Source organism: Amblyomma americanum, chromosome 7 (genome assembly GCF_052857255.1).
Source record: "Amblyomma americanum isolate KBUSLIRL-KWMA chromosome 7, ASM5285725v1, whole genome shotgun sequence".
Classification (NCBI taxonomy): domain Eukaryota; kingdom Metazoa; phylum Arthropoda; class Arachnida; order Ixodida; family Ixodidae; genus Amblyomma; species Amblyomma americanum.
Genome location: NC_135503.1, coordinates 77,922,131 through 77,943,627, shown reverse-complemented (window position 1 = coordinate 77,943,627; position 21,497 = coordinate 77,922,131). Strand labels below are relative to the sequence as shown.

Genomic DNA, 21,497 nt, shown 5'->3' with positions numbered 1-21,497 from the left:
CATACAGGTGACTTCAGCCTTGTCTTGCCATTGACCTCAGAGATCCCGGTGAGAGGCAAACGCCTTCTTTTCGGCGTGTGACGCCAGCAACATTCGAAACCAGCAGCCACGTCGAAAATCTTCAACCAGAGGTTGAATGGGGACGCATAGTTTTTGTACAATAAGAAAATGGTCCCTTCCGTATATTTGAAGGTGATCTGATTCACATCGTGGTTGCCTGCCGCTGCGTATTCACGAGGCAGTGCGACAGCCTCTGCTATAATCACTACGGCAGGGTCTCACGCCGAGCAGGTGTTCGCCACAATGTCATCCACGACGCACACCAGAGACGCACTTCCAATTGCTTAGCATGTAGTCAGCGTGATTACAGCAAGGGTGACAGTGTGGGTGAATTTCTTTGCATTTTGACAGGCCAAACAAAATGAGTGCTTGTTAGAACCTACGCACGCAATGTGAAGCACATCGAAAATGGCTCTTAGGTCACGCTCATGCCTGAGGAACACACAAAGAAAAACCCTTAATGATTCTCTGAAGATAGTCTCACCCTACTGCGACCCTCCGCGGCTAGAGCAAATACCCAGAGGTAGGCCGACCAGTCGTGCTTAGGGCATCGCGCGACTGACGGGTGACCAGAGGTGCGAAACTTTTGAGTGGCTAAAGGAGAAACAGCCCACGTATTTATTGCTTCCTTCTATACAGGGTAGCTGCGGGGTAAGATCACATATGCTGCAATGGTCGGGTTTGCGCAGAACCGTCTGTGCATGTCAGAAGAAAATATCCCCCTTTTTTAAAGATAACACAAAAGAATGAAAAGTGCAACAATGTACCGGAGAACCCAATTTGGAAGGGAACAAGGTTTGAGCATTCTGTTCATGATGTTTCCATAACTATACATGACAAGGGCACTTTTTCGTGCTTTGTAAGAAGTTTTCCACTTTGTATACAATGTCCAAAAGTCATTTTCAATGTCAGTAGAGAAATTTAAAAAAATGCTCTTTACGCCAATTGGTTTTTCCCTTTCATATTAGGGGGACCGTTTGTACAGTACGATGTGCCCAAGTAGAGAGAGAGAGAGAGAGACTCTTCAATGAAGAAACAGAGAATTTAGCCGGCGATTCAATATCGCTGGCATGCTACTCTGCGTAGGGAGGGGAATTTGGGAGATAAAGACTGAAGGAGAGCAGCGTGGAAGAGGTGGGAAAAGAAAACGAAGATAAAATGCAGCGATGAAATGGGTACTAAGGATGCAGTGGCGAGTATTGATGTAACCTATGGAATGATGGAGTGCATAGTCCGACGAATGGGCTGACGAAGTTCACTGCAAGAAGGATGTATGAAGGTAACCTACTGGCCTTGAGCGGAAGTGTTTTTTCTTGAGCATTTACGCTGGCCTTTCCCCAAGAGATCTGGCATATTCGTGTATGCCTGTATGCCTGGTCTACCTCCGCATCCCACGAGTTCTCTAGCAATCGGTTTATTAACTAGACAGTGCCCAAGTACAAATACATGTGAAGTGCACACAGCTCAGTAGACTTCAGCTGAGTACCATGAGTACCGTAATGAGTGCCATGAGAGAAACTAAAAATAGCTGTTTTGCTAAAAATAATGGCTGTCAGTTAACTAGGCCCTTGACGTTCCTTCACCGTTACTTTGCGCCTGTAACGAGTGGCATAAGCACCATGCGTTGCACTTTCCAGTGCAGACGCCGAAGCAGTACATGAACCGGCAGTTCTGGGACTGAGAACGAGACGTGTTCCCGAGCAGGTGGCTTGCTTTTGTCTGGTCCATCGTAAACACGGGTTCGCGGAACATCACCGATTTTATAGGAGCCGTCGTACCGCTTCTCTGGCTCTGTGTTTCGCAGGACCAATGCTTCGCGGTTCTTTTCAACCTCTATTCTCGAGTCTGTCTGTACAACTTAGGACCACGACTGAGAAGTCGGGTCTAAAAACGCAGCTCTGGTCCGATTATCTTTGACCTGCACTGTCTGAAACAGTAACTACTGCAGCGGCCTATCCACGTCAATGCTGTCGTAGTTATACAACGCTGCTTAACTGTGAATGCCTCACGCCTCTGGGTAAGGCCTTGTAGGCTTCTTCGAACTGAAAGCACCTACTGGCCTCGATTGAATAGTAAACTTGAGCGGAAGTGTTTTTTCTTGAGCAGTTACGCTGGCCTTTCCCCAAGAGATCTGGCATATTCGTGTATGCCTGTATGCCTGGTCTACCTCCGCATCCCACGAGGTCTCTAGCAATCGGTTTATTAACTAGACAGTGTTAAAGGCTCCGTTCTCCAGAAAATCTGCTGTCGGCACTGCCGGCACTGTCGGCGTTATGAGCGAAAATTCACGGGCATGGCTATGACAGGTGGACCCCAGAGAGCAATATAGGAGGCAGGTGGGCCCCTAGGCCACTTGATCTAACGACGTCATTACAACCTTCCCACTGGATAGTGAACAAACTGCCGACCGTTGCAGGTGGCAGTTTAATTAATGATTGGAGGCTCGGGAAGAGATAAGCTTGAGCCGCACAAAGCCCACTGCTGGGAGCACCTGCCATCGCAGAACAGTGGCGCGTCGCTTAACCGCTGCCCCACTGCGCCAGGAGGGGGGGGTATGAGGACTCCCTGGGATCTATGAATGCAAAGTAGAGAATGACCTTCTGTATATATGGGAATTAACCCACTACGCTATCGCGTCATACACATACGGCGGAGATTAAGTGTTTCCTCTAATTTTTGTTCGGCTGCATGATTAGCTGCTTTGTTTCCTTACGCATACATGAAGCTGGATGTAAGTGCTTGAATCCATAGGTTTTGGCGAAGGCGTTGAATTCATGGGCAGTAGCACACAGCAACAGGACATCTAGCCTGAAATAAAAGAGTAAGTAAAGAAAGCCTTAGGAGCAATGCAAAGGAGGAAGCAGCTGTTCAGGATCAGGTAAAGGCAGATCTGTTGAAGGACGGAGGGGAGATTGTGCTAGAACAACTAGCCACTCTGTACCTCGAGCGTACCAGAAGCTTGAAAAAACGACAGCATTATTTTAATTCATAAGATAGGATACGTCAAGAACTTCAAAAATTACAGGCCGATCAGCTTACTTCGTTGCCTGCAAGGTATTACTAAAGTATTACCAAGGTATTACTAAGGTGATCACTAACAGAGCCAGGACAACCTTAGACTCCAATCAACCAAATGATCAGGGAGGCTTTCATAAAGGATACTCGACCATAAACGATATTCACACTATCAATTAGGTGATAGAGAAATGCGCAGAATATAGCCAGAACTGTACACAGCTTTCACTAATTAGGAGAAAGCATTTGACTCAGCGGAAACCTCAGCAGCCATGCAGGCATTGCGGAATAATGGCGTAGAAGAGTTTTATGTGAAAACACGGGAAGATATCTATAGCGACCACACAGCGACCATAGTCGTAAATAAAGTCAGCAATAAAATTCCGATAAAGAAGGACATGCAGGAGATATTTCAAGGCCTGGATTGGGAACAGTTGGGGATAAGGGTTAATGGAGAATACCTAAGCAATTTGCGATTCGCTGATGACATCGCCTTGCTAAGTCCCTCACAAGATGAGCTGCAAAGCATGATCAATGATTTATACAGGCAGAGCAGAACGGTCGGTCTAAAAATTAACGTGCAGAAAAACAAAAGTAATTTTCGACTGTCTCGCAAGAGAACAGAAGTTCAAAATTGGTAACGAGCTGCTGGAAGTGGCAAGAGAATACGTCTACTTAGGGCATGTAGTCACCACCGATCCGGATCATGAGAGGGAAATAACTAGAAGAATAAGAATGGGATGGAGCGCATATGGCAGGTTTTCTCATATCATGAATGGCAGTTTGCCAATATCCCTCAAGAGAAAAGTATACAACAGCTGTATCTGACCGGTATTCACTTATGGGGCAGAAACGTGGAGGCTAACGAAAAGGGGGTTAAGGACAACGCAGCGAGCTATGGAAAGAAAAATCGCAGGTGTAACGTTAAGAGACCGGAAGCGGTAAGAGTGGGTGAGGGAACAAACGCGGGTTAATGACATCCTAGTCGAAGTCAAGAGAAAGAATTGGGCTTGGGCAAGGCATGTAATGTGAAGGCGAGATAACCGCTGGTCCTTAAGGGTAACGGAGTGGATTCCAAGACGAGGCAAGGGCAGGAGGGGACGGCAGATAGGTGGGCGGGTGAGATTAAGAAGTTCGCGGGGATACGGTGGCCGCAGCTGGCATAGGACAGAGTTAATTGGAGAGATATTGGAGAGGGTTTTGCCCTGCAGTGGGCGTAGTCAGACTGATGAGGATGATGATGATATACCTGCATGAAATGCAGTTTGCACTTTGCTTCTTAATTGTCCTTACAAGATTCCCGCGCGCAAACTTCATACCTCGCAACGCCTCGGAGGGCGCTTGTCATTACTGGTGGATTAAAGCGTCTCTGATCAGTATCTGGTAAAAAGTTTGCTATACACCGGCGGTTGACAGGTATTATCTGTGGGTAGCGCAGCCGCAAAAACTTTTTCAGGCAATTGATTCCGCCGCCCTTCTCTTACGTGAGCAGCTACGTGAGCAGCTACGGGCGCGATCGATTATCAATCTCTCGAAAGTTAAGGAATCTCGAGAATAGGAGTGCCGGCGAATAGGGCACTGAATTACGCTACAGAACCAGTTGAATTACAAGCGGCTGCACTCGGCCCCTGTCATGGGACGAATTTAATGTCATTTCTGACGAATGATATTAGCCTGAACTGACACCCTTTTCTGGGTTGTCGTCACGTGACTAAAGCTTTGACGTCCCTTACGAATGTTTATAGGGAGGATTCCCCAACGAGAGGTTCAGCTATATGCTCGATGGCGGCGCTGCCGAAGCCTAAATCAATGCCCGTCTTCATTCGGAACTGCGTGTTCCGGCTGCGGTCGCCTGGGGGTCAAATACCCCAGCCGCTGCGCTCAGAAATCGCACTACCGAGAAGCGTAATCGTCGGCCAACTTTTTTGTGTTGAGACGAATGGCGGAGCGAAAAATAAACAGCTGCAGATGACGAGGCGTCGTCCGTCATCCACCCGTGAACCGCAATGAGAGACCAATGAAATGCGGTCCTCTGCGGCTTCACAGCGGCGTCTTGGGTGCCAGAGTAGAGGAGAAGATTGGCTGTGTCCAATGAGAGAGCGAATGGGCTCTGATTTGACTTTTTGACCGCCTTATAAGGTACGCTTGGCTCTTATACTTTTGAAAAGATGATCATAACGGCCCGATCAACACACTGCCCTTGTTGATTTGAAACGTCCAAACCTGGTCAGTGCCCCACTCAGCACAGGTTTTGAGAACTTCGTCCATTGAAAAATTGCACTCACAATATTAAGAACTATTTTGACAGCCATTATCGGAAGCGCAGTGCATGAAATAGAGGAATGATAAATATCAGCAGGCGAGGAAGACTAACATTATGAAGCCGAGAAATTTGCAGACTGTCTCCTCGACGGCCCACCGCGGTGGCTACTGAGCCAGAGTTCCCGGGTTTGAACCTGACCGCGGCGGCCGCGTTTCGATGGACGCAAAATACAAAAGGTACCCCGCCGCGGTGGCTCAGTGGTTAGGGCGATCGGCTGCTGGTTCAAAATTCCCGGGTTCGAACCCGATCGCGGCGGGCGCGTTTCGATGGAGGCGAAACGCAAAGGCTTCAGTGTTCTGTGCGATGTCAGTGCGCGTTAAAGGTCCCGAGGTGGCCGAAACTATTCCGGAGCCCTACACTACGGCAGCTCGTTCTTCTTTCACTCCCTCATTTATCCCTTCCCTTACGGCGTGGTTAGAGTGTCCACCGAGGTGTGAGGCAATTAATTCGCCATTTCCACTCCTCAAAAAACAAAATAATTATGCCCGCTGGACCAGCGCTCGCCACGTGCCGAAGAAAGGGGATGGTGTCAGCACGTGTTGCGCGGTACGCTGATTGTCTCAGTCAGCGCTGCCGCAGCCGACCGCCACGTCGAAGAACAACAAATTAGAGTTGTCGCTGCCGTGCGTATGGATGGTGCCGTGAGGCCTGTGCTGTAGGGTTCACGCCTTACGTAATGACGGCAACTCACGCGGCGCTGTCGCGTCGTTTATCAAGTGCAACCAGGACTGCGAGTGCGCCTCTCGGGCTGCAGGGCAGAAATTAGTCGACTCCGCGCCGCGTGACGGCTTCGCCACCTCCATGCTTCGCACCACGAGAGACCACGAAGACGCTGTTTTCGATGCATGAGCTGCTCCAGCGGCAGCGCACCATGTAGGAAAGAGGGTGAACTGAAAGTTTCGCCAAATTTCGTTTAGGTTCGCCTCCGTGTCTTCCTACGCGTCTAGGCGAAAAGTTCACCCTCGGCGCGCCGACAACGGAAGCTATAAGCATTTCGTTCTTAATGTATCCCTTCTCAGACAATGCGCACAATACGGCAACCGTGCGGATAACTGTTACTGACTGTTAACGCAAAAGCCATTCCCAGAACTTCTTTATAAATCTTTGTTGGCCATATTTTCCCTCTTCTTTCTCAGATATATGTAGCCTACATTAAGCTTCGCGAACAAAGGTGTAGGTTTGTTTTAGTTCGGCTACCTCGCGTGCGACTGTTCTTACAATGCCACGTCATCGCCAGTGTTACCGTCATACCCTGACCATCGTGTATTCCTTTCGGAAGTGTACTACGCCGCAGTCAGCTAACGGACTTTCCTAGGGCTCAGCCATCTGTCTGCATTGCGCAAGCCCCATGTGCTGCTACATAATCGACCGTCTGTCGGTGAATGCTCCCACGTTGACCGAGTCGAGGGAATTCGACACACGAGAACCGAGTGGTCTGATACGTGCCGTCTAAAATTAGCCCACCTGGGTGACATTTCTTTGGTCGGAACCAGTGGAATTCCAGGCTCGTTCCTGCCATCAATGACAGTGAATTGTTTACGCCACCCGTCACAGCCGTAGGTCTGACAGAAAGGATCGCATGTCACTACGTACAAAGACCATGAACTCTCATCGTCTCAACGAAATACGATTTTATTTCGATTCGCGACGCTTGGGGCCCTGCAGCCAATACATTTCCATTTTCGGAACTCCCTAATAATGAACAAATTAATAGGAATTCGATTCTTATGAATATATTCACATTAGTGTTGGTTACCACCTTCCAGTAAAAGAAAAAGGAGGTTTATTTGTGGCATACCCGTTCGAACCCGACCGCGGCGGCTGCGTTTTTATGGAGGAAAAACGCTAAGGCGCCCGTGTGCTGTGCGATGTCAGTGATAATAATAATAATATATGGTTTTGGGGGAAAGGAAATGTCGCAGTATCTGTCTCATATATCGTTGGACACCTGAACCGCACCGTAAGGGAAGGGATAAAGGAGGGAGTGAAAGACGAAAGGAAGAAAGGGGTGCCATAGTGGAGGGCTCCGGAATAATTTCGACCACCTGGGGATCTTTAACGTGCACTGACAACGCACAGCACACGGGCGCCTTAGCGTTTTTCCTCCATGAAAACGCAGCCGCTGCGGTCGGGTTCGAACCCGGGAACTCCGGATCAGTAGTCGAGCGCCCTAACCACTGAGCCACCGCGGCGGGGCGCAATGTCAGTGCACCTTAAAGATCCCCAGGTGGTCGAAATTATTCCGGAGCCCTCCACTACGGCACCTCTTCTTCCTTTCTTCTTTCAGTCCCTCCTTTAATCCTTCCCTTACGGCGCGGTTCAGGTGTCCAACGATATATGAGACAGATACTGCGCCATTTCCTTTCCCCCAAAACCAATTATTATTAATTATTATTTGTGGCATACCCGCCGCGGTGGCTCAGTGGCCACGGCGCTCAGTTACTGATCCGGAGTTCCCGGGTTCGAACCCGACCGCGGCGGCTGCATCTTTATGGAGGCAAAAAAACGTTAAGGCGCCCGTGTGTTGTGCGATGACAGCGCACGTTAAAAATCCCCAGGTGGTCGAAATTATTCCGGAGCCCTCCACTACGGCTCCTCCACCTCCTCCACCTCCACCTTCTCTTCCTTTCTTCTTTCAATCCCTCCTTTATCTCTTCCCTTACGGCGCGGTTAAGGTGTCCGCCGACATATGAGACAGATATTGCGCCATTTCCTTTCCCCAAGATGCAGTTATTATTATTATTTCTGGGCTATCTTCGGTACCTTTACCAGAGTGAACTGAACGCGCACCTTTAATATGTATTGCGAGCTCAGTTTATTCGACATACTTCTATACGTCTGTGGTTGCACCCCTACTTTCTGTCGTCCGTGTGTGCGTATGTACGCTGCTTTTTTAAACCTTAACTTTAGGCTGAATATGGTGCACATCAGATTTCTGGCTGCTTTTCAATAACTATCTAGAAAAAAGCTTTACGAATCTCATTTTCATCTTTTTGTAGGATTAGCTGAAGCTCGAGCTCGCGAAAATTTCGAATGGTTATAACATCTCACTAAAATTTGGAGAAAGTACTACGCTGCCCTTCTTCACCAGAGAAAAGATTCTTCACAAGATATTTCCGGCTATTATGGAAGAAAAAGAAGCAAATCCTCAGCTCACTACGATGTGGGGAAGCGGATATTGCCGATTTGATTCATTCATTATAAAAATTTATTTATTTAGATCCTACTGTTAGCGCCATAAGAGGCTGTTACAGGAAAGGGCGAAATGTCCAGAAGGTAGTCGAGATGGCAAGAATGATTTTTGGTGGTCACGGGTTACCAATCCCTTCCCCGCTTTCCTGCCCTCGTTACTATTTTTTCTACTATATTTTGTGCTGACACGTTTTAAGCGCGACTGCGACGAAGACAGCTGAAATCTAAGCCAGTGGGGCTGTCCTATGGCGAATAGTTTTAAAGTGATGACGATCAACTTCAATATTTTACGGCATGTTCTTCACAATAAAGTGCAATCCGATCATCACAATCCACAATTTTCCACTTTGAAAATATACTGGTGATGAAAAGAGTGGTGGCGGTAGTGGTGGTGGCAGGGTAGTAGTGGTGGTAGTAGGATGGCGTAATTAACCAGCAGGTGTGTTGTTATGGGGACTAATAGGAGGGTGGTTACCATGGAAGGAGGAGGATATGGTGAGAGTGGAGTAATGCGTAACCGGTCCGTAGTTACCACCAGAAATACCCGGAGGATGTTTACAGTAGGAGGGTGAAGATGCGGGAGGAGATCAGGATGGCGTAATAAGAGGGTGGTTGCGACAGGAACAGTCCGGATGACGCTTAGCGTGGTTGTAGGAAGGTGTGGTAAGAGCGGAGGAATCCTCAACTGGAGAATGGGGACCATGAAAGGAGGAGGATATGGCGAGAGCTTAAGATGGAGAAATCGATGCATTGTTGCCACAGGAACCATATGAGCGTAGTTGCCCTGGAAAGAAGAGGAAAGTTACCATGAATGGAAGAAGGTATAGCGAGAGCCTAAAAAGTCGTGACCGGTGGCTGGTTTCAACGAGAAATACTCGCAGTGTAGTCGCCATGGAAGGAAGAGGAAGGATACCGTGAAAGCCGGGATCTATGGCGAGAGCCTAAAAAGGCGTGACCGGTGGCTGGTTTCAACGAGAAATACCTGCAGTGTAGTTGCCATGGAAGGAAGAGGAAGGATACCGTGAAAGCCGGGATCTATGGCGAGAACCTAAAAAGGCGTGACCGGTGGCTGGTTTCAACGAGAAATACTCGCAGTGTAGTTGCCATGGAAGGAAGAGGAAGGATACCGTGAAAGCCGGGATCTATGGCGAGAGCCTAAAAAGGCATGACCGGTGGCTGGTTTAAACGAGAAATACCTGCAGTGTAGTTCCCATGGAAGGAAGAGGAAGGATACCGTGAAAGCGGGATCTATGGCGAGAGCCTAAAAAGGCGTGACCGGTGGCTGGTTTCAACGAGAAATACTCGCAGTGTAGTTGCCATGGAAGGAAGAGGAAGGATACCGTGAAAGCCGGGATCTATGGCGAGAGCCTAAAAAGGCGTGACCGGTGGCTGGTTGCAACGAGAAATACTCGCAGTGTAGTTGCCATGGAAGGAAGAGGAAGGATACCGTGAAAGCCGGGATCTATGGCGAGAGCCTAAAATGGCGTGACTGGTGGCTGGTTGCAACGAGAAATACTCGCAGTGTAGTTGCCATGGAAGGAAGAGGAAGGATACCGTGAAAGGAGGAACGCATGGCGAGCGCCTACGGAGGCGTGACCGGTGGGTGGTTGACAGTTGACAGTTGACAGCCTTGCGGTGCGAACGCTTGTTTCGGTGCTCTTCGGATTACGCCGGATTCGGGACCGGGTGGTGGACGACTGCGAAAGCGCTGTGACTACGACAAATAGATGAGTTCTTTCCTTCAATATTTTGAGAGTTTAGATTTAGGCTAGTTTTAGATCTAGGCCAGTTAGGTGAAGTGCTATCGAAAGAGAAGGTCAGTGCACTAACAGCCTGGTCTGTTCCGGCCGGCAGCTACATATTTGCAGGGCTCATTTGTGAGTCAACTGGTTTAGACAGGTGGTTAGTATTTCTTTTCTGCGTGATCGGCTTTTGCGATAGGGAGAATTTTTTTGAGCACGTGGTTGCAAGTGGTTTTTTTTTCTAGCATTTCGTGGTAGCAATAATAGAGTGCTGCTAAGATTGTCAAGCAACTGAATTTTATATGCAAGGAGTGTGAGGCGTCAGTGAATTCGAAGGCAACGCGGTTCAAATCTGTAGAAGAGGCCGAAGGCGCGGATTTTATGTGGTGCGTATTAAGTGCACGCCTGGACAGGGCTGACCAAGCGAACACCAGTCTGGCGTTACGTATTTATGCTCTAGAAAAAGAGCTACAGGTAGATAGGGAAGAGAAGCGCAAACTCCAAGAGCAGCTTAGTGAATTGTTGGATGCAGAAATGGCTGACACCGCCATGTGAAGTCACACTGGCGGACATTCCAGCGCCAGCCATGTGGATGGGGCCTGCACTGGCATGGATAGCGATAAGAAAGTAAGACGGGCAGGTTCAGACAGGAACAGCTATGCACACGTGACAACCAGGAAGCCTGGAGGCGATGGAGATTAGGGGAACAAGCTAACCCCAAGGAATGAGGTCACAGTCAATGATAAGCGGCAGCGTTATCCGGAAGTTAGGAGGGAGGAAGGATACCCTAGTGCTTATCGGTGGTGACTCAAATATGAGTAGGTACAAAAGAACTATAATGTAGCGTGTAAAAGGTGATAAGCGGGTAGCAGTCGGGGCTTTCCCAGGCAGGACAATGGACGCAGTACTCAGAGAGACAAAAAGCGAACTTTCTAAGAACGTTGCAGAGCGCAGTTTGTTAGTGGTAGCGGCGGGGCTAAATGATGTCCTGAATGGTGAGGCCGCAAAAGTAGTGGAAAGATTAGCGGAGGGAGTTTACGATTTATGGGCGATAGCACAGCAAGTCCAGATCGTGGTGTGCACAGTGCCGGAGGTGCAAAAACGGAACGGAGAAATTGCCAAGGACGTTATGGCTATTAATCTTGAGATAGGAAAGTTAAGCCAGGAGAAAGGCCTTGAAGTGGCAGACATAAACAGGGAAGTGCATAGAGCAGGCTTTGGCGGAGGCTTACACGAGATGGCATCCACTTTATTGGTAGACTACGAGCTGAGTTTGGCTGGCGCCTGGCAGGCCGGGCAGGTTTTTACGGGTCCGCTGTGGCTCAGGGCGTAAGGGTATGTAGAAGCAAAGTAGAAAGTGTAACAATAGAGGCTGACGCCAATAAAATGGTCACTAGAAGGTCCAGGAAGAAAACTACAAAAAAGAAATTTAACACGAGGATCAGGTACATAAACATGCAAGGCGGTAGAAAGAGAGCGAAGTGGTTAGAAATAGAACAGCAGTTAAAGAACGAAGAAGTAGGTGTATACGCGCTATGCGGGACACATCTCAGGGATCTAGAAGACCCGCCATTTATTGATGGCTACGTCTGGGAAGAGAGCAACAGAACAACAACGGAGAGGAAGGGAAGAGGAGTAGGTAGGCTGATACATCAAGGAACAAATTGACAAATAAAGTCAACTTGCTAAGAACATGTCTGGGTATCGGGTACAATTGCCGGTAAAAGGACATGGCTAGGAGTAGTTTATTTAGGGACAGAGGACAAATGCAGGCAAGAGAACAAGGATCTAGTTAAGTGTCTAAATGACGATATAAAGAAGTTTGGAGAATGTGCCGATATTATTCTGCTACGTGACATGAATGGCCACATTGAGGATCTGAATGGATACACAGTTTGTAACGGGAAGTTGGTGCTAGACTTCTCTGAGCGACACAACCTAGTTATTGTAAATAGAGGAAATAAGTGTGAGGGATAAATCACGTGGGAATTCCTTAACAGGCAAACGACCATTGACTACTGCTTAATCTCGCAGGGGATGTATTCCAAGCTCGCAATAATGAAAATAGACGAACAGGGGAAGTAAAGCCACGGAAGTGATCATAAGCGCATTAGTCTACAGTTTGGAGCCTTGCTCAAAAGAGAAATCAAGGGAAGTCAAGAAGAGTCCGCAAAATTAAATGAGGAACAAATAGCGCGAAAATAGCGACCAGCATAAAGGAAGCAATAGAGACACATACAATGAAAAAGTGGAATTTTAATATTTTAGAACTACTCATTAGTACAAAACTAAAATAAGTAAAATGAGTAAACCACCGGAGAGGAAAGAGGAAGCCACGAAGTTGGTGGAATAAGGAAATTAGGGAGGCCATCGAACAACGACGGTTGGAATCGCGGGAACACAGAGAAGCAAAAAGGGCGCAGTTATCTGAAGAGGAAATAGGCCGAAAATGAGAATCTTATCGACAAAAGAAACAGCAAGTGCAGGTCCTCATCCAGGCTCAAATGAAGCAGTCTTCTGATCGCTGGCTGGCTGAAGTTCACGATGCAACTAAAAGGGGGCCAAAAAATTTCTGGAACCATATAAACTGGCTGGGTAAAGCGAGTCACAGAAAGCCGGAACAGATTCACGATGCCGAGGGAAAATGTTTAGAGGGAGATGAGACTGTGAACTACATTGCGTCACTTTTAGCTGAGTCATTTAGTAAAGACGATAGGGTAGCCGGCCCAAATGAGAGAGAAACACAGGATAGCACAATATAAAACAGCCTAGAACTGACCACTCTTAACTGGAAAAAGGCGGAATATTCCAAAATGCACGCCCGCAGAGAAAGACGAAATTCCAATCTAGTTAATGAACTGGACCCAAGAGGCAAGGAAACGCTGATAAACGTATTGGAGGCAGTCATAACAAATAAGCAAGTTCCGCACAGCTGGAAACAGAGTAAAATGAATTTGATTTATAAAGGGAAATGCGATAAGACGAACATAAAGTCCTTCCGACCGATTACTATAACATCAGTTATATACTGGCTGGCGATGCAGACGGTGAAATTAAAAATGCAGTCATAGGTAGAAAGTAATAGATTACTTGGAGAACTTCAGAACGGGTTCAGAAGTGGTATGCGCTTAGATGATAGCCTGTTCGTGCTTACCCAGTGCATAGAAATAGCAAAGGCGGAAGACAGACCTCTGTATTTAGCCTTCCTGGACATTAGCGGTGCACACGACAACGTGAACAGGGGACTCCTGTGGATCATATGAATATATGAAGGTGTCGGTCATGAGGTAATTGAGTTTCTACAGGAAATATATCGAGAAAATAAAGTTGAAATATCATGGGAAAGAATTAAGTGTACGACAACTGTCGAGGTGCACAAAGGATTAAGGCAAGGTTGTCCTCTATCACCGCTGCTGTTCATGCTTTATATGACAAATATTGAAAGAAGGCTACAAGGAAGCAATAAAGGTTATAATATGTCGTACAGATTAAGCGGACAGGATGTTGAGCAACGACTACCGGGTTTAATGCATGCGGACGATATTGTACTGTTAGCAGATAGCCAGGAAGATTTGGAAACTCTGATTAACTGCTCTGGAGACGAAGGAGACAGTCCAGGTCTCAGTTTTAGCGCAGCTAAGTCCGGTGTGATCATTTTCGATGATACAAATTATCAGGAGCTTACAATACAAGGTCATGAAATACCCTGAGTGGCCGAATACAAATGCTTCGAGGTATGGGTAAACGAAGGGCAGATGTACACGGAATAGCACGAACAGTCTCTCATAGCAAAAGGGCGAATAGTTGCCGGGATAATGAAACATAGGGCAAAGGGGGGAGGGGGTACAGCAGGTATGAAGTACTGAGCGGTATTTGGAAAGGAATAATGGTGCTGGTGCTCACTTTCGGGAATGCGGTTCTGTGTTTAAAGGCAGAAGTTCAGACGAGATTAGAAGTAAATCAGAGACCTGTTGGAAGATTAGCATTAGGTCCCCATGGGAGAACCACAAACGAGGCAGTACAAGGGGATATGGATTGGGCATCGTTTGAGGCACGGGAAGCTCAGATTAAAATACTATACGAAGAACGCCTGCGGAAATTGGACGATAACAGGTGGACAGCTAAGCTATTTAAATACCTATAACGAAAGAGCGTTGATTCAAAATGGCAGAAACGAACCAGAAAGCTAACCATTAAGTATGCCACACACGAGGACGGAGACAGAAAGAGCATTAAATTACAGGTTAAAAACGCGGAAGGTAAAAAATAGGATAAATTCAATGGCAAAGAAGCATAGTGTACAACTATATCGATACTGGAAACAGCTGATCAGGAAGGATGCATTTTATGATCACTCAAGAGGCAGTGCCCTACTCTTTGAAGCTAGGTCAGGGTGTCTTAGAGCGCGCAGCTATAAAAAGAAATTTAACGAAGAACATGACACATGTGCTGTGTGGGGTAAATCTGTAGAAATAACAGAACACCTCATACTAAACGGTTGATGGTATCCATTCTGATGTCGATGTAGGCGCAGTCACTCTTCCTGAGGCCCTAGGGTTTAAAGATAACAATAGCCATGTAAATAAATCTGCGGGCGAAATTAGCAAAACAGAATGGAAGATTGGAGGCCCAAAAGAAGAGAGGTGACATAAGGTTAAAAGCGTAGGAAGACGTATTTAAAGGAAATGGCGAAATTTAATAACTTACAACGCAGGTAAACAAAAATTAAGGAAAAAATCTGTGGGTGGTTTCCACAGGACCCATCCGGAGTGTAGTTGCATTGGAAGGAAGAGGCAAGTTACCGTGAATGGAAGAAGGTATAGTGAGAAGTAAAAAAGGTGCAACTGGTTGGTGGTTACCACGAGAAATACCCGGAGTGTAGTTGCCATGGAAGGAAGAGAAAACATACCGTGAAAGGAGGAACCATGGCAACCGCGTACAAAGGCGTGACTGGTGGGTGGTTCCAACGAGAAATACCCGGAGGGTAGTTGCCCTGGTAGGGAAAAAAAGATTACCGTTAAAGGTGAAGAGTACGGCGAGAGTCAATGAAAAGGCAACCTGTCGGTGTTTGCCACAGAACCCATCCGGAGTGTAGTTTCCATGGAAGACAGAGGGAAGTTACCGTGAATTGAAGAAGGTATAGCGAGAGCCTAAAAAGGCGCAATCGGTTGGTGATTACCACGAGAAATACCCGGAGTGTACTTACCATGGAAGGAAGAGGAAGTATATTGTGAAAGGACGAATGCATGGCGGGAGCGTAAGAAGGCGAGACCGGTGGGTGGTTGCCACGGGAACCGTGGGCAAGGTGGTTGCCGTGCAAGAAGTAGAATGTGGTGAGAGCGGAGGAATTTCCAACCTCAGAATGGTTTCCGTTGAAGGACGAGGGTGTGGTGAAAGCGTAGGAAATCTTTACCGGAGGATGGTTAACTCTGAAGGAGAAAGGTATGGCAAGGGCGTAAGAAGCCGTGACCGGTGGGTGGTTGCCACGGGAACCGTGCCGAAGGTGGTTACCGTGCAAGAAGTATAATGTGGCGAGAGCGGAGGAATTTCCAACCTCAGAATGGTTCCCGTTGAAGGACAAGGGTATGGTGGGAGCGTAGGAAATCTTAATCGGAGAGGTGGTTACCGTGGAAGGAGGAAGGTATGGCAAGGGCGTAAGAAGCCGTGACCGGTGGGAGGTTGCCACGGGAACCGTGCCGAAGGTGGTTACCGTGCAAGAAGTAGAATGTGGCGAGAGCGGAGGAATTTCCAACCTCAGAATGGTTCCCGTTGAAGGACAAGGGTATGGTGGGAGCGTAGGAAATCTTAATCGGAGAGGTGGTTACCGTGGAAGGAGGAAGGTATGGCAAGGGCGTAAGAAGCCGTGACCGGTGGGTGGTTGACACGGGAACCGTGCCGAAGGTGGTTACCGTGCAAGAAGTAGAATGTGGCGAGAGCGGAGGAATTTCCAACCTCAGAATGGTTCCCGTTGAAGGACAAGGGTATGGTGGGAGCGTAGGAAATCTTAATCGGAGAGGTGGTTACCGTGGAAGGAGGAAGGTATGGCAAGGGCGTAAGAAGCCGTGACCGGTGGGTGGTTGCCACGGGAACCGTGCCGAAGGTGGTTACCGTGAAAGAAGTAGAATGTGGCGAGAGCGGAGGAATTTCCAACCTTAGAATGGTTCCCGTTGAAGGACGAGGGTATGGTGAGGAAATCTTAACCGGAGGGTGGTTACCGTGGAAGGAGGAAGGCATGGCGAGAGCGTTAAGCACAAGCGGAGGGTAGTTGCTCTGGAAGGAGGAATGCATGGCGAGAGTGTAGGAATGCGTGTCCGGAGGGTGGTTACCGTGTAAGAAAGAGAGAGGTTATCCGGAGAACGGAGGAATGTAGTATGGTCCATCTCCTGTAGCTGCTGCACTCTAGACATGAATACGCATGGGAGTAAAAAGGGAGTCAATTTTTTACTAGCGCACTAGCGCTTGAGGACAGCTTGCATTATTTTTACTCTTTTATGCTTGGAGTTTGCGAAACGCGCCGCCCAAGGAGAGTATCATCAGAGGCCCCGCGCGCCTAGAGCAGCGGACTGGATACAACAGCTACTCCAAAAGCCGGGATGTCGGGAAAACTAGAACAGCGCTCCAGAACTGTACAGATATATAATCGCTCTCATATTCTCTGCCTAAACATGTCATAAAACATAAATACTTTAACAGGTGTAGCTCAATCTTGCGCTACACAGTGGTGACCATCCTGTCAATATCTTTGCCGTGTCATTAGCGCAAAAGACAGGGACGAGATGAAGGCGACAAACACGTACACTAAAGAGATGGAAAAAGCTGTCGGACGGAATGCTCGAAGTCATCGTTTGTACAAGACAATACGCGTGGGTAAAAGAGACAAGGGCTTTGAAGAACGTGGTGCCTTGCCATCATTTTCGTCGGCCATGGTTTCGACTTTTGCGCGCCATATATTTATAATAAATTTGAGTGGGCCAAAGCAGCTGGAGGTAGTTGGCTGCACAGCATATATTGGTAAGCCTCGAACTGTTAACGACCACACGGATGTAGTGCATTTTCTATAGTATACAATGGACGTCTAAATATGTTTAAAGTTGAAATTTTTGGCTTTGCGGACTGTTATAGGTACTGATGCAGGGGTACTATTTTTAAGTATCACCGAATACATTACTTTTTTCCAGCGCTCGTGCTATTACAAAGTTTCGAGATACTTGCATTTCGCGAGCGCGGAAGTTTTTATTGGCTGGTTATACACCTTGCTTCCGCGGGCTAAGTACTGGCTGCAAACATCTATTAAGAATTTTTTTTAGAAAAATTTGACCCCCACAGACTGTTGACCAGCAATCACGATGCTTTACTTGCGATCTCGCATTCGTGAAAACGCTCTCTCTGTGCCCTGGAATCGCGGACGTAAACGCAATCCCCAACAGATTGCCACTTAATAAGGCAAAGTGGCGCGTCTTGACCTCGTAGAAACGCCCGTCTTGACGCCCTCATTTCGGGGGCTCTAAGATACCAAAGCTCGGGTCTGTACGGAGTCAGGACGTACTCCTTTGCCCAAAGTGGCATTCTGTCGCAGGTTCGGCCCGAGGCTGGCGCGACTTGAAGCAAAAGTCATTGCGCCACAACCTGATTTGGTGCTGCTGCATGTGCTCCGTCAGAGCTACAGGTGTCTCTGTTCCAGTACATTTGCATCCTGCCGTCCGTTGGAAAATGTAAATAACGTTGTTTTGTTATTCCCCACAAGAGGATATTCTAAAACGCACCGGATGTTTTCGAAACTGCCTCCCCGCGTCCGCTTGTGGTTATAGACTTCAGCTTTGTTCGGGGTTATTTAACGTGCTTTCCTGTCGTGTGTACGCGGCGCCTACTCATTTACGACCACGGATACCAGCTGTTTTTGGGGGTGATGACGTTTTGCCCTAGCATATATTAGGACACTCTGTACGCTTACACGCTGCGTAAACTTTAATCTGAGCATAGCTGGACGCCGATTTACTGGACGCGAGGAATGTATAACGTACGTTGATTTCAGTCATGACAACTTCAAAATTCAAATCGCTCGCTTGCTTCTTGCCCTCGAAGAGTGATATGCTGGATATTCAACATCGAGGAGATCTGCTTGTCTCCTCCAAGACATTTTTAAGCTTCTACTTTTATCACTAGCAGTTCTCGCGGGGAAAAATGTACTCGTATAATAGATTTTCTTTCAAGTAAATAATCGGTTTCGTTACCGTTGTTTTAATATACCGTAGCAGAAAAATGCAGTGTGTCAACCGTCCGGTTAACGAGAAAGTTACGGATGTGCTTAGTGGTATTTAGAGCCGCGTGTATCGGGAAGAAGGCAGTAGTGGTAAAGTTCCACCTCTGCTCAGGGATATAGGGAAGGTTACAAGCGCGCGGTCTAATGAGCTGCTTGATGCAACTACCGCTTTCCCCCCTTAGGGGCGCAACCGAAACCTAGGAAGTTTCTAAATAACTTGTGTTGCAGCTTTTCCGTGCGAGCAAGAGTGTGTGTGTGCTTAATGGAAGATCATCATTAAGGACGCTTTCCGTCGTGAACTGCGCCACAATCGCTTCTTGTGTTCAATGTCGCAAATGAAAACTCTACTCTCGCGTCAGCCAGCTACCTGATCGACGAGAATTTTGTGCGAATGAAAGGTGCCATTGTCGCTGCGTCAATGCATCCTGCGTATGTCACGTTAACTGAGTGGTATTAGTCGATGTGAGCCTTCCAGAGAGCGCTCTCATGGAGTAGGAGCAGGGGAGCGGTGCCGCTTCCCGTGGCACTTTTTTGCCCAATTAAAGGAGAAGAAAATTGGAAAGTCGCTTAATGCGAAATGCATTTAGGTGCGACTCCAGGACAGTCCCCTGTCGGCATGTTACGAGTGAAGAATCTCAGAAATCGTGAAAAGTGACAGCAATTATAAAGTTAACCTGCTGTCCAGAGACAATTATGTCCACGTTACTTTCGGCCTCAACGGCCATGTGTATACGAGAGTAGTCATTCTCGGTCGTGCCCCGTCCATGTCAGACAGCTAAGTCTTGCTTTCGAAACGTGTTCGGAGCATTTGTCGGGTGAGACACTTGTGTGCACTCGGCTTGCGGTTCCTTACCGTCAACTATAGGAGACAACTCCAAGCAGAGACAGAGAGCGGTCAGATTGGGTTAGGGAACAAAGGCGACATCAGAGCTGCAACAAAGAAGAGGAAAAACCCGTGGTCACAGCACATAATGCGGTGAGCAGATAATCCTTTTACAGATGCTCTGCGGACCAATTGAAGGCGGTCTTTATCAGCTCGTTACCGCGTTCTAGTGACAAAGAGGCATTTCAAAACGGAGTCCTAAAAAGCGAGAGAATGACACAGTCTTTAAATACAGGTGTCGCCACCTTCGTCCATTTTTACAGGAGAGCCGTGTTAATGTGAACTTTTTTATTCTATATTTGAGGCTATACCACACCGTCCCAAACTTCCAGCTAGTGATCACAGAGACCGTAAAAGTCGCGACGTCATTCTCAACGCCTTGAGCTTGAGCCCAGTGACGAGTAAAAAAACCTCTTTTTTCTCGACTGCAAGTTTCTCGCAAATGAATACTTTTTGCTGCCGAATGACCGTTAAGAGAGTCGCAAAAAAAATAAATCGAGCGTTACTGAGGACAAAAAACTTTTAGGCGATCCTCGGTCGATCGTCTCAATGCCTTAGAAGACAAACGTTCGTTTTATACCAGGATGACAAAACAAAATCTGTTATATCCGAGGTCGACACACTAAATTTATCGCATCCGACGTACAGACACAAAACTGCCTTATATTCCATCCCAGGTGACATACTTAGTCCCTACCTCGCCCACACTTAAGCATACTTTGTAATAACCCAGGTAACACACGAAAGTTCGGTATATACGAGAATAACGCGATAAAGTTCGTTGTATCCGAGGTGGTATACTAAGGTTCGCTATATCCAAAGTAGCGCACTAATTAAGTTCGTACAGGCAGTATACTAAGTCCGTAGCGCGTGGGCAGGTTTCCACCTACCCACCATGGCAGGGGGCCACCCATCACTGGCTACTGACATACGGCGGTCGCCATTTCCGCTTGCACAGAAACCTCTAATGATAACGCATTATAATTAGCCGAATCTCATGTTTGAAAAAGTGCGAAGGACTGGACAGGAAAACACGAACATGAATCTCCCCTCTACACGGCACTCTGCTACTAATCCGGAGTACCCGGGTTCCAACCCGACCGCATCGCCAGCGTTTCGATGGAGGCGAAACGCAAAAGGCGCCCGTGTGCTGTGCGATGTCAGTGCACGTTAAAGATCCCCAAGTGGTCGAAATTATTCCGGAGACCTCCACTACGGCACCTCTTTCTGCCTTTTTTCTTTCACTCCCTTCTTTATCCTTTCCTTTATGGCGCGGTTCAGGTGGACGCCGAGATGTGAGACCGATACTGCGGTATTTCCTTTCCCCAAAAACCAACAAACAATCCCCTCTACCTTACTCGGACTCCCTTTACTGAACCCCCATTCGCCACTATAACTAACCTAGTAATGCAGCGCGACAGCACCACAGACGAAACCCGGCGACACCTCAGTGGTCAGTTCATGAGCTGACACGACGGACGACCACGAGATGTGGTGAATAGGTCCAGGTGCCTCACCGTACTCGTTCACAACCTGAAAACTAAACATTTGGTGGATTTACCTGTCTGTTTGGGTCTAAAGACTTATAATAAATTCTGACACATCTCCAACCAAGACCTTTAATTCGTAACCCAACGTTTCGGAGCCGACTCGGCTCCTTCTTCAGGGTTGAGTTGGGGAGTAGCTAGCGTCTTTAAGTGTGCATGGAGGGGATCAGGAGGAAGGCATGAGTCACGTTGTGAGTCAATTCAACAGCGTGACTTATAGTATTAATTCCCAACCCCTCTCTCGCACCTTTCGCATCACAGCTTTCGTTCTTTGACCTCCTGCTCCCCTCCATGCATACATAAAGACGCCAGCTACTGTCCCCAGTCACCCCTGAAGAAGGAGCCGAGCCGGCTGCGAAACGTTGGGTTTCAAATTAAAGGTTTTTATAGAGATGAGTCAGAGTTTATTACAAGTTATTCACAAGCTGTCCATTTAAGCAAACGGGAGCGTAATGGATCTGGCCATGCCCACCGA

The 21,497-nt window shown here is 47.6% G+C and overlaps 1 protein-coding gene across 1 annotated transcript in view; it reads right to left on the bottom strand.

The window, feature by feature from the left end:
- The window catches only part of LOC144099346 (uncharacterized), a 156,622-nt gene that overhangs the window by 31,840 nt on the left and 103,285 nt on the right, over positions 1-21,497 (bottom strand). The window lies entirely within an intron of this gene.